Source organism: Pseudorca crassidens, chromosome 15 (assembly GCF_039906515.1).
Source record: "Pseudorca crassidens isolate mPseCra1 chromosome 15, mPseCra1.hap1, whole genome shotgun sequence".
Classification (NCBI taxonomy): Eukaryota; Metazoa; Chordata; class Mammalia; order Artiodactyla; family Delphinidae; genus Pseudorca; species Pseudorca crassidens.
The window spans coordinates 19,403,964-19,417,386 of record NC_090310.1 but is presented as its reverse complement, the minus strand read 5'-3'; the positions used below and the strand labels follow the sequence as shown (position 1 = coordinate 19,417,386).

Sequence of the window (13,423 nt, the reverse complement as noted above, 5' to 3'; positions counted from 1 at the left end):
TTTTTTGCATTTCCAACATAACTAATGATGTTGAGCATATTTTCATGTGCTTATTGGCCATTTGTCTTGGAGAAATGTCATATAGATCCTTTGCACATTTCTTATTTGTGTTATGTGCCTTTTTAAAAAATTGAAGTATAGATGATTTACAATGTGTTAAAGGTGTACAGCAAAGTGAATCAGTTATATATATATAAAACTATATATACATATACACACACACACGTACTTATATATTCTTTTTCAGATCCTTTTCCATTATCGGTTATTACAAGATATTAAATATAATTCCCTGTGCTATACAGTAGGTCCTTGTTGTTTCTCTATTTTATATATAGTAGTTTGTATCTGTTAATCCCATACTTCTGATTTATCCCTCCTTCCCTTCCCCTTTGGTAACCATTAGATTGTTTTCTATGTCTGTGACTCTGTTTCTGTTTTGTAAATGACTTCATTGTATCATTATTTTTAGATTCCACATATAAGTGGTATCATATGATATTTGTCTTTCTCTGACTTACTTCGCTTAGTATGATAATCTCTAGGTCCATCCCTCTGCTACAAATGGCGTTATTTCATTCTTTTTTAGGCTAATATTCCATTGTGTATGTTTTTATATATATACATATATATATATTCATATATATATATGAAACATCTTCTTTATCCATTCATCTGTCAATGGATACTTAGGTTACTTTCATGTCTTGGCTATTGTAAATAGGGCTGCTATGAGCATTGGGGTGCATGTATCTGCTCTAATTAGAGTTTCTGTCTTTTCCAGCTATATGCCCAGAAGTGGGATTGCTGGATCATCTGGTAATTCTATTTTTAGTTTTTCAGGGAACCTCCACACTGTTCTCCATAGCAGCTGCACCAATTTACATTCCCACCAACAGTGTAGGAGGGTTCCCTTTTCTCCACACCCTCTCCAGCATTTATTATTTGTAGACTTTTTGTTTATGGCCATTCTGGTATGAGGTGATACCTCATGGTAGTTTTGATTTGCATTTCTCTAGTAATTAGCGATGTTGAGCATCTTTTCATTTAACTGTTGGTCATCCTTGGAGAAATGTCTATTTAGGTCTTCTGCCCATTTTTTGACTGGGTTGTTTTTTTTGTTTTGTTTTGTTTTGTTTTTTTTTTGCGGTACGTGGGCCTCTCACTGTTGTGGCCTCTCCCATTGCGGAGCACAGGCTCCGGACGCGCAGGCCCAGCGGCCATAGCTCACGGGCCCAGCCGCTCTACGGCATGTGGGATCTTCCTGGACCGGGACACGAACCTGTGTCCCCGGCATCGGCAGGCAGACTCTCAACCACTGTGCCACCAGGGAAGCCCCTTCTAAGAGTTTTACAGTTTTAGTTCTTACATTTAGGCCTTTGATCCATCCTGAGTTAATGTTTTTATGTGCATAAGTTAGGGGTCAAACTTCTTTCTTTTGCATTTGACTATCCTGTTGTCCCAGCACCATTTGTTGAAAAACGACTCTTTCTCTCATTGAATTGTTTTAATAGCCTTGTTGAAAATCAATTGATCATAAACGTGAGGGTTTATTTCCAGATTCTCAATTCTATTCCATTTATCTATATGTCTATCTTTATGTCAGTATCAAACTGTTTATTTACTATGTTTTGTAGTAAATATTGAAATCAAGAAATATGAGTCCTCGGGCTTCCCTGGTGGCGCAGTGGTTGACAGTCCGCCTGCCAATGCAGGGGACACAGGTTCTGTGCCCCGGTCCAGGAAGATCCCACATGCCGCGGAGCGGCTGGGCCAGTGAGCCATGGCTGCTGAGCCTGCGTGTCCAGAGCCTGTGCTCCGCAACGGGAGAGGCCACAACAGTGAGAGGCCCGCATATCGGAAAAAAAAAAAAAGAAGAAGAAATATGAGTCCTCCAAATTTGTTCTTTTTTTTAGATGGCTCTGGCTATTCTGGGTCCCTTATACTTCCATATAAATTTTAGGACTGGCTTGGCAATTTCTATAAAGAATCCAGCTAGTATTCCAATGCAGATTGTGTTAAATCTCTCAATCAATTTGAGGAGTGCTGCCATCTTAACAATATTAAGCATTCTGGATGTCCTTTAATTTGTTTAAATCTTCTCCAATGCAGTTGTTGTTTCTGTAGTTCCAAAACAGTTGAATATTGGCAATTTAGTAATTTTCAACCTACTATATAAAGAAAGTCAACTTTTTCCACAAAGCCAGCATATTGTTGATAAGCAAACCAGAATCCAGTAGCATCTCAAAACCATAATGCACCACAACCTGTTTGCTGTAACAAGGGTGGTGGTTTCCTGGAGGGAGGGGTGTTGGGGTGGAAACTGGGAGGGGGATGTGTGGAGTTACATGTGTGTGTTCACTTTTGTAGTTCATTCAGCTTTTTTTTTTTCACTAATTGAAATTTTTGTTTTATCAATCATAAAAGCATCTCAGTAAACTTTTTAATAAATTTTTTACTGGAGTATAGTTGATTTACGTTGTTGTGTTAGTTTCCGGCATACAGTAAAGTGAATCAGTTATACATATACATATATCCACTCTTTTTTAGATTCTTTTCCCATATAGGTCATTACAGAGTATTGAGTATCATTCAGCTTTTTTTTTTAAACAGCTATTTTTAAACATTGTTCTAGATGTACCAAGATTTAAAGGTAAGAAGTTTAAGAATTCCGAAGTGGAGACAATATAATGATTATTCGCAGCTAATATAATTACATATCTAGATAATCCAAGAGTACTATTGAAAAATCTCTTTAAAAAAGTTAAGACAATCTCTTATACACAATGAATTAATTCTGAAAAGTAGTTGGTTACGAAACAAATATCCAAAATCAACAGCATTCTTATGTTTCAGAAAAAAAGCTATTAAAAAAAAGGAAGAAAAATATTGTACTTAAAAGAGCACCAACACCCACTTTTACAATGTTGGCAAAACAAAAATGAAGGAAAATGAAAGAAGAAGCAAATGAAAATACATACCCTGTTCATCTATAAGAAGATTTAATGGTGTAAAGATGCATATTCTCCCTAAATTAACCTTTGTTTTTAACTTTATATCAATAAAAATACATTATGAGGTTTTTTTTGGAAGTAGACTCACTGAGTCTAAAGTTCAAATGGAAAAATAAACAAGTGAGGCTAGCCAGGAAAATTCTGAAGAAGAAAACTAATAAAGAAGGATTAACCCTAGTATGCATTGAAGCATATTATAAAGCTGCTTTTATGAAAAAAGTTTGGTACTGGTACATGAAAAGAAAGGCAGATTAACGAAACAGGTTAGAATTCAGAAATAGACCTAAGTACGTTTGAGAAGCTAGTATACGGTAAAGCTGTATTTCAAATCAGGGAGAAAAGAAATAAAATCATACGATGGAGTAATCAGTACTGGGGTAATTGGCTAGCCATTTGAGAAAATATAACTTAAAACTGGGTGCTTATCTGATTTCTTACACCAAATAAATTCCAGACGAATAAACAATTTAAATGTAAATAAGTGACACAAAAAATAAGAAAACATGAACATGTGTACACACACATATAATTTTGAACCGAAGAAAATCTTTCTAAGCAAGCCACAAAACTCAGAAGCTGAACAGGAATAAATGGCAACATAAAAATTAAAATAGCTGCATAGTATAAAAACAGCATAGACTAAGTTAAAAGATAAATAACATGCTAGAAAAAAAGTGTTTACAATTCAGACTACAAAAAAATAATTTCTTTAATATACAAAGAGCTCATAAATAAAAAGGAAAATATGAATAGCTTTAAAATTGGACAAAGGATATGAAGATGTAGTTCACAAAAAAGAAGTCCAAATTGCTTTTAAACACATAAAAATTTCTCAACCTTGCTAGTGACTAAAGAAATATAAATTAAAATGAGATAACAGATTGGCAAAGATAAAAGTGTTTAATAGTGTCCAAAAGGAGTGAGAGGAAATAAATGCTTTCATAAACTGTTGGCCAGGTTATAAATTGGCACAATCTCTTTGAAAGGCAATTTGGTGATACTTATCACATTTAAAGATGTTCATAAACTTTGACCCAGTTAGTCCACTTTTATGAATCTGTTCCACAGATATCTCAAGCACATTAACAAAGTTGTAAATAGAAGAATTTTTTTTTAACAATCACAAATTAACAGAAAAGTTGGAAGTACAGAAAAAGAACTTTTTTCTCCCTGAACCATTTGAGAGTAAATTGCTGACACAACCTGAAAATAGACCCAAATCCATGCCACATCACCCTGGAATAAATTAGTGTATATTTCCTACGAGCTAAGAAACTCTCTTGCATAACCTTAATACAATGATTGAAATCCAGAGATTAACATTAATATCATCTAATCCTCAAACGCTTTTCAGGTCCATAATTATCTGAATGATGTCTTTGTAGGGAAAGGATCCAGTTCAGAATCAAGCATTATTTTTGTTTGCCGTATCTCTTTAAACTCCTTCAGCCAGTCTTTCCCTGATTTTCATAACCTTAACACTTAAAAAAATGACAAGTCAGTTATTTTGAAGAATGCCCCACAATTTAGTTGGTCTGAGGTTTCCTCATGATCAGGTTCGAGTAATGCATCTTTGACAGGAACGGCACAAAATGATGCTGTGTTCTTCTCATTGCATCCTTCCAGGTGGTGCTAGATTTAGAAGTATCCATCTCTTGATGATGTTCACTTTGATCATTCAACTAAGCGGGTGTCTGTCAGGCTTCTCCAATGTAAAGTTACTCGTTTTCCTTTTACATTTTTGAGTATTTTGTGGGAGGTGTTTTGAAATTATGTAAATATCCTGTTCCTTTTGCCAAACTTTTTTTTTTGGGGGGGGACAGCTTTATTGACTCACATATTTAAAGTGTATAATTTGATAAGTTTTGACATTATGTATACAGCTGTGAAACCATCACCACAATCAAAATAGTAAACATATCCATCACCCCCAAAAGTTTTCTCTTGCCTTTTTGTAATCTTTCCCTCTCGTCTTGCCCTGAATCTTCCCCATCCCCTGGCAAGCACTGATCTACTTTCTATTACTATAAAATAAGTTGCACTTTCTAGAATTTTATATAAACTGAACCATACAATTTGTACTAATTTTGGTCTGAGTTCATCCATGTTGTATATATCAATAGCTCATTCCTTGTAAGTGCGGAAGAATATTCCACCATATAGATTTATACCAGTTTGTTTATCCATTCTTCTGTTGATGGACAATTGGGTTGTTTCTAGTTTTGAAGTGTTACAAATGAAGCTTCTATGAACATTCATGCACAAGTCTTTGTATGGACAAATGCACTCATATCACTTGGGTAAGAATCTGGGAATGTAATCACAAGGTTAAAAGGTAGGTGTGTGCTTATCTTTTTCAAAAAAACTATCAAAATGGTTTTCCAAAATAATCGAGTAATTTTACATTCCCACCAGCAGTGTATGAGAACTACAGTTGCTTCACATCCTTACCAACAATAGTATAATGAGTCTTTTTAATTTTGGACATTTTTTATAGGTGAGTAGTGGTATCTTATTGTGGTTTTAATTTGCATTTCTCTAATTACTAAAGCTTTCGAGCATGTATATATCTTATTTACTGAAGGTCTGTTCAAATCTTTGGCCCATTTAAAAAAAATAGGTTGCTTTCTTATTATTGAGTTTTGTGACGCCTTTTTGTATTCTGGATCTAAATTCTTTATGTGATTTGCAAATATTTTCTCCCAGTCTGTGGCTTTTCATTCTCTGAACAGCATCTTTTAAAGAGTGGAAATGTTTAATTCTGATACCTTATGGACTGTGTTTTTGGTGACTATGAAATCATTGCCTAACCCAAGATCACAAAGATTTCTCCTATATTTACTTCCAAAAGTAGTTGAGTTTTTTTTTCAAAGTTTTTTAGTTTTTGTTTTCATGTTTAGGTATATTATCTATTTTGAGTTAATTTTTGTATATGATATGAGGTAAGGGTTGAGGTACTATTTTTTGCATATAAATATCCAGCAAAATTTATTGAAAAGATTATCTTCACTCCACTGAATTGTCTTTGCACGCTTTGCTGAAAATAGATTGACCATATGTGTATAGGTTTATTTCTGGACTCTCTGTTCTGTTACATTGATCCATTTGTCTATCTTGATAACTGCTGCTTTCTAGTAAGTATTGAAGCTGGGTTGTCTACATCCACCAGTTGTTTGGTCTTTTTCAAGGTTATTTTTGCTATTATATGTCCTCTATAGTTCTAGATGAGATTTAGAATCAACTTGTCAATTTTTACCAAACTGCCCCCCCCAAAAACCTGATGGGATTTTGATTATCATTACATTAAATCTATACATCAAATTGGAAGAACTGACATCCTAATAATACTGAGTCTTCCGATTCATAAACACCATATATCTCTGTTTATTTAGGTACACTTTAATTTCTCTCAGTGATATTTTGTAGTTATCAGGGTATAGGTTTTGCACATGTTCTGTCAGATTTATCCCTAAGCATTTCATATTTTTGATGCCATTGAAAATGGTTGTGATCTTTAATTCCAAATTCCTATTGATCATTGCTATTGTATAGAAATATAAGTGATTTTTGTATGTTGCTTTTGTATCCTACAGCCTTACTGAACCTACTTATTAATTCTAGTAGCATTTTTGTAGATTCCATTGAACACTCTGCATAGAAAGTGAATAAAGACAGTTGTACTTCTTCATTTCCACTTTTTTCCATTGACTGGAACTTCCAGAACAATGTTGAATACAAGACGTTCGAGCAGGCATCTTTGTCTTATTCCTGATATTAGAGGAAAAATATTCAGTATTCCATCATTAAGTACAATGTTAGTTGTAGAATTTTTATAGATACCCTTTATCATGTTGAGGGAATTCCCTTCTATTCCTAGTTTGCTATGAGGTTTTTTTTGTTTAAATAAGGAATAAATATTGTATTTTGTCCAAAGCTTTCTCTGCATCTATTGAGATGACTATGTGGTTTTTCTTTCATAGTTTTATAATATGATGAATTACATTGATTTCATTTCTGGGATAAACACCACTTGGTTGTGGAATATTTATATGTCTTTTTATATATGGTTGGGTTTGTTTTGCAAAAAAAATTTTAAATTCATGCATTTGTGTTCATTAGAGATGTTGGTCTGTAGTTTTCTTTTCTTGTAATATCTTAGCCTTTGTTACTGGAGTAATTTTGACTTCCTAGAAGGAATTGGGAAATAGTTCCTCCTCTTTGATTTTATGGAAGAGTTTGGTAGATTTTTACATTATTTATTTCTTAAATATTTGCTAGAATAAATGAAGAAACCTTAACCTGGAGTTTTCTTCATGGGACAGTTTTTAAATATAAAGTTAAAGTTTTAAATAGATAAAGGACCATGCAGGTCATTTCTTTCTTCTTGAGTGAGTTTTTTAGTTTGTCTTTCAAGGAATTTGACCATTTTACGTAAGTTGCTGAATTTTTGGCATAAGCTGGTTCACAATATTCCCTTATTATCATTTTAATGTCTATTGAATTTGTAGTGTTACCGCCTCACTCATTTCTGGTATTACTGCTTTGTGTTTTCTTTTTTCATGGCTAAACATTTATGAATTTTATTGATAAAACTAGTTTATCAAAGAACTAGTTTTTTGCTTCATTGATATTTCTCTCTCTCTCTCTCTCCCTCTCTCTCTCTCTTTTTTTCTCTTTCACTTATTACCATCCTGATCTTTATTATTTCCTTTCTTATTATTTTGGGTTTCATTTGCTTTTCTTTTTCTAATGTCTTAAGGTAGAAACTGAGGTCATTGATTTGAGACCTTATTTTCTAATATAGATATTTAGTGTGCTATAAATGTCCCTCTAAGTACTGCATTAGGTACATTCTACAAATTTTGGTATATTTTCATTTTTCATACTTTATAACTTCCTTTTTGATCTCTCCTTTGACCCTTGGGTTATTTAGAAGTGTGTTATTTTGGGCTTCCCTGGTGGCGCAGTGGTTGAGAGTCCGCCTGCCGATGCAGGGGACACGGGTTCGTGCCCCGGTCTGGGAAGATCCCACATGCCGCGGAGCGGCTGGGCCCGTGAGCCATGGCCGCTGAGCCTGCGCGTCCGGAGCCTGTGCTCCACAGCGGGAGAGGCCACAGCAGTGAGAGGCCCGCGTACCGCAAAAAACAAACAAACAAACAAACAAACAAAAAAAGAAGTGTGTTATTTTGTTTCAAAATATTTGGGGATTTCTCAGATCTTTTTCTGTTATCAATTTCTAATTTTATTCTGTTGAGTATGATAATATGCCGTGTATGATTGGAATTCTCTTTAATTTATTGAGACTTTTTATGGCTAAGGATATTGTTTATCTTCATAAGCATTCTGCATGCAGTTGAAAAGGATGTGTATTCTGCTGTTATTGTGTGGAGTAATCTGTATATGTGAATTAAGTCAAGTGGTTGATAATATTATTCACGTGGTCTATGTTCTTACTGATTTTCTGTCTACTTGTTCTATCAATTATTGAGCGAGAGGTGTTGAAATCTTTGGCTACAATTGTGGATTTGTCTTTTTCTCCTTTCAGTTATGTCAATTTTTGCTGTTTTGAAGCCCTCCTAGCAGCTGCATAAACTTAGGATTGTCGTGCCCTCCTGATGAAGTGACCCATTATCATTACAAAAGAATCATCTTTTTCCCTGGTAATAGTCATTGCTTTAAAATCTACTTTGTCTGGTATTAATATAACCACTTCAGCTTTCTTTGGATTGGTGTTAGCCTAGTTTATTTTTTCCATCCTTTTGCATTTAACTTGTTTGTGTCTTAGTATTTAAAGGGGTTTCTTGTATGCAGCATACAGTTGGATCCTTCATTTTTATCCATTCTATTTCTGCCTTTAATTGAGATGCTTAGACAACTTATATCTGATGTGACCTGGTAGATTGAAATTTTAGATTTTGGCTATTTGTTTTCTGTTTGTCCTGTTTGTTCTTTCTTTCCATTTTCCTTTTTTTTTTTCCTGTATACTTTTAGTTCTGTAATTTTTATGACTTCATTTTACTACTTTGTAGGATGCCAAGAACTTTTAATGGTTGGAGGACAGTCTTTTAACAAATGGCGATGGGAAAACTGGATATCCACCTGCAAAAGAATAAAGTGGAACCCTTACTTTACACCTTTTTACTCCTCTGTTGGCTTATTAGCCATAACTATTTATTGTATTATTGTAGCAGTTGCTGCAGGGTTTACATTTACAGTCTTAACTTATCACAGTCTACCTTTAAGCAATAGTATACACCTTAGTAAACAGACATTACAACAATACATCCATTTCTCCCCTCCCAGATTTTGTGTTACTTTGTCTTACATTTTATTTCAGCATATGTTGTCAACCCCACAATATGTTTTTCTCATTTTTGTTTTAAACAATTATCTTTTAATGATATTTAAATAATAAGAAAAATATTTTTCATAGTTATCTATGATTTACCTATGTAGGTACCATTTGCAGTGCGCTTTATTCATTTATATAATCTGGATTTCTATCTCGCTCATTTTCCTTCTGTCTGAGGACTTCATTTTACCACTTTTTTTTTTTTTTTTGTAGTACAGATCTGCTGGTGACAATTATTTCAGATTTTCTAAGCTTGAAAAGTCTGTCTTTATTTCATCTTTAATTTTAAAAGTATTTTTGAAGGTAATAGGATTCTAGATTGACTAATATTTTTTTCTTTTAATGCTTGAAATATGTTCCATGTCTTCTTGCTTGCATTGTTTCTAACAAGAAGCCTGTTGTTATCTGACTCTATTCCTCTAATCCTTCCAATATTTCCCAATCTTGAATTATTTCATGACATGAAGGCACTATTCAGTTCTCAGCTAAAGACCCAAACATGACCCTCTGCAGATCTCCAGAGCCCTCCATGTGTGTGGTTCTCTGCTTTCTGGGCCTCTGACCTGTCAATCTAGCCACCTTGAATGCTCCAGACTCTCAGCTACATTGTCTCAATTCAGGGAGTCCTCTCTGCTTGGGTTCCCCCTCCCTGTACCACTGTACCATAGCCTGGAAACTATCCTCAAACAGTAATCTAGGGCAATCATAGGGCTCGCCTCATTTGTTTCCCCTCTCTCAGGGATCACTCTCTTTCACTCCTTGATGTGAAATATCTTAAAAACTGTTGTTTCATAAATTTTGTTTGTATTTTTAGCTTTTTCAGAAGGGAGGGTAAATAGAGTTTTGGTTGCTCCACCTTGGTTGGAAGTGGATGAGGAAGCCCCTATTCCTCACCTAATGTTTAATGAATGAATGAATGATATACATTTGTGTCTATGCAGATGTATAGTTTCCTATTTTATTCAGAGGGTTATAATCCCTTACTATATTTATTTTAGTGTTAAAATTACCCTAAATTTTGTCAGTGGGTATAAAAAAATTTAAATATAAAAATGCTCAATGCAGCATTTCTTCATCAAAGCTAACAGACTGAGAGTAAGGGAGATTTGCCCTCAAGGCAAAGCAGGTGCCATTATCACTTGTTCAATTCAGAGGAAAAGGGAAACAATAACTGATTACTTTAGCAGTAAATGTTGAGGAACCTGGTAAGAGGTAGATGTACCTACTTTATCCTCAACAAAACAATGAAGGTGCCTGGTGGATCTGGTGGGAAAACAAAAGCATTATGAAAGAATGTTACTTGCATCTGTAAGATAAAGCAAAACCCAGCAGATCTAAAAAAGTAAGCAGATGTCTAAGAGAATCTATTTCTTGCTGGTAGTCAAGATGGTCACAAGCAGGTACCTGGGAGAACAATGATGCTCCTTGACACACCTGGTGGGACTGCTTGGAAGAAAGACAACATTCATTCTTCATCATTCAACAAATATTAATTCAATGTTTGATACTTCTGGGCACCACTCTAGGTACTGGAAATACAACTCTGAACATCACAGACAAGTCCCCACTCTTATGGACCTTACATGGCAGCAGTGACTGGATAAAATGAATTATCTCATGAGAACATGTAAGATTCCAGCCCTAAATGCTCAAGGGGTCCTTTCTAGGGGGGCTGTTTCCACCTGAATAGGAGGGGAAAACAATCAGTGAAGTCTAGGTTAGTTTTGATACATGAATCCCATCTATATTAGTATGAGGTCCAGAGAACCTCAGCGAAGGTTTATTAAAGTAGGAAGCATTTGAGCTGGGCTTTGAAGTAGAAGTTTATGTTAAGTAGACATAATAGGAGAGATGTTCCACCCAGAAGAAATAACATGTTTAAGTCAGAGAGGCTTTGGAAAACATGAGAAAGTAGCAATAACTCAGTGTCACTGGAACACAAAATAGGAATTCTAAGAAATAGAGTAGGTTATGTAGTAAGAGTTCTTGAAGAAGGGTTCTTTTATGCTAAGCAAGGGGTTTCAGTTAATATTCTATAGAGTACAGAGATCTCTTTAAGAATTTTTAGGTCCTTCAGCTCCAGTACGCTACCCTTCTGCTCTGTTGGAACCTGTGCTCAAGATCCTTAATTACAGCCACTGGGTTCTGGGAGAAATTGTGGAAAACTAGACAAGTAAAGTCAAAGTGAGTTTCAGATACATTAGAAGGGTGGTTCAGCCGTGTAGCTGACAGGGTCTTGGTGAATCAGCCAGATGTCAGGCCTGAGCCTCTGAGGTGGGAGAGCCAAGTTCAGGACATTTGTCCACCAGAGACCTCCCAGTCCCACATAATATCAAACAGCGAAAGCTCTCCCAGAGATCTCCATCTCAACACTAAGACCCAGCTCCACTCAATGAACAGGAAGCTACAGTGCTGGACACCCTATGCCAAACAACGAGCAAGACAGGAACACAACCCCATGCATTAGCAGAGAGGCTGCCTAAAATCATAATAAGTTCACAGACACCCCAAAACACACCACCGGATGTGGTCCTGCACACCAGAAAGACAAGATCCAACCTCATCCACCAGAACACAGGCACCAGTCCCCTCCACCAGGAAGCCTACACAATCCACTGAACCAACCTTACCCACTGGAAGCAGACACCATAAACAACAGGAACTACAAACCTGCAGCCTGAAAAAAGCAGACCCCAAACACAGTAAGTTAAGCAAAATGAGAAGACAGAGAAATACACAGCAGATGAAGGAGCAAGGTAAAAACCCACCAGACCAAACAAATGAGGAGGAAATAGGCAGTCTACCTGAAAAAGAATACAGAGTAATGATAGTAAAGTTGACCCAAAATCTTGGAAATAGAGAAAATACAAGAAACATTTAATGAGGACCTAGAAGAGCTAAAGAGCAAACAGGGCTTCCCTGGTGGCACAGTGGTTAAGAATCTGCCTGCCAATGCAGGGGACACGAGTTCGAGCCCTGGTCCAGGAAGATCCCACATGCCGCGGAGCAACTAAGCCCATGCGCCACAGCTACTGAGCCTGTGCTCTAGAGCCCACGAGCCACAACTCCTGAGCCCATGTGCTGCAACTATTGAAGCCCATGCTCCTAGAGCCTGTGCTCCACAACAAGGGAAGCCACCGCAATGAGAAGCCCATGCACCACAAGAAAGAGTGGTCCCCGCTTGCCGCAACTAGAGAAAGCCCACATGCAGCAACGAAGGCCCAACACAGCCAAAATAAATGAATAAATAAAATTAATAAAGAGAAAAAAAAATAAAGAGCAAACAAACAATGATGAACAACACAATAAATGAAATTAAAAATTCGCTAGAAGGAATCAATAGCAGAATAACTGAGGCAGAAGAATGGATAAGGGACCTGGAAGATAAAATAGTGGAAATAACTACTGCAGAGCAGAATAAAGAAAAAAAGAATGAAAAGAATTGAGGACAGTCTTAGAGAACTCTGAGACAACATTAAACGCACCAACATTCGAATTATAGGGATCCCAGAAGAAGAAGAGGAAAAGGGACTGAGAAAATATTTGAAGCGATTATAGTTGAAAACTTCCCTAATATGGGAAAGGAAATAGTCAGTCAAGTCCAGAAAGCACAGAGAGTCCCATACAGGATAAACCCAAGGAGAAACACACCAAGACACATATTAATCAAACTATCAAAAATTAAATACAAAGAAAAAATATTAAAAGCAGCAAGGGAAAAACAACAAATAACGTACAAGGGAATCCCCATAAGGTTAACAGCTGCTCTTTCAGCAGAAACTCTGCAAGCCAGAAGGGAGTGACAGGACATATTTAAAGTGATGAAAGGGAAAAACCTACAACCAAGATTATTCTACCCAGCAAGGATCTCATTCAGATTTGATGGAGAAATTAAAACCCTTACAGACAAGCAAAAGCTAAGAGAGTTCAGCACCACCAAACCAGCTTACAACAAATGCTAAAGGAATTTCTCTTGGCAGGAAACACAAGAGAAGGAAAAGACCTACAATAACAAACCCAAAACAATTAAGAAAATGGTAATAGGAACATACATATA

General features: G+C 35.9%; 1 long non-coding RNA gene across 2 annotated transcripts in view; it reads left to right on the top strand.

Annotated features, from left to right (window-relative positions):
• Positions 1–9,135, top strand: part of LOC137207026 (uncharacterized) — an 88,428-nt gene extending 79,293 nt beyond the window's left edge. For both annotated transcript variants that reach the window (XR_010934916.1, XR_010934915.1), the window contains exons 3-4: positions 8,560–8,674; positions 9,044–9,135. This is a non-coding gene — a long non-coding RNA (uncharacterized lncRNA). The remainder of the gene's footprint in view (positions 1–8,559; positions 8,675–9,043) is intronic.
• Positions 9,136–13,423: the final 4,288 nt, after the last annotated feature.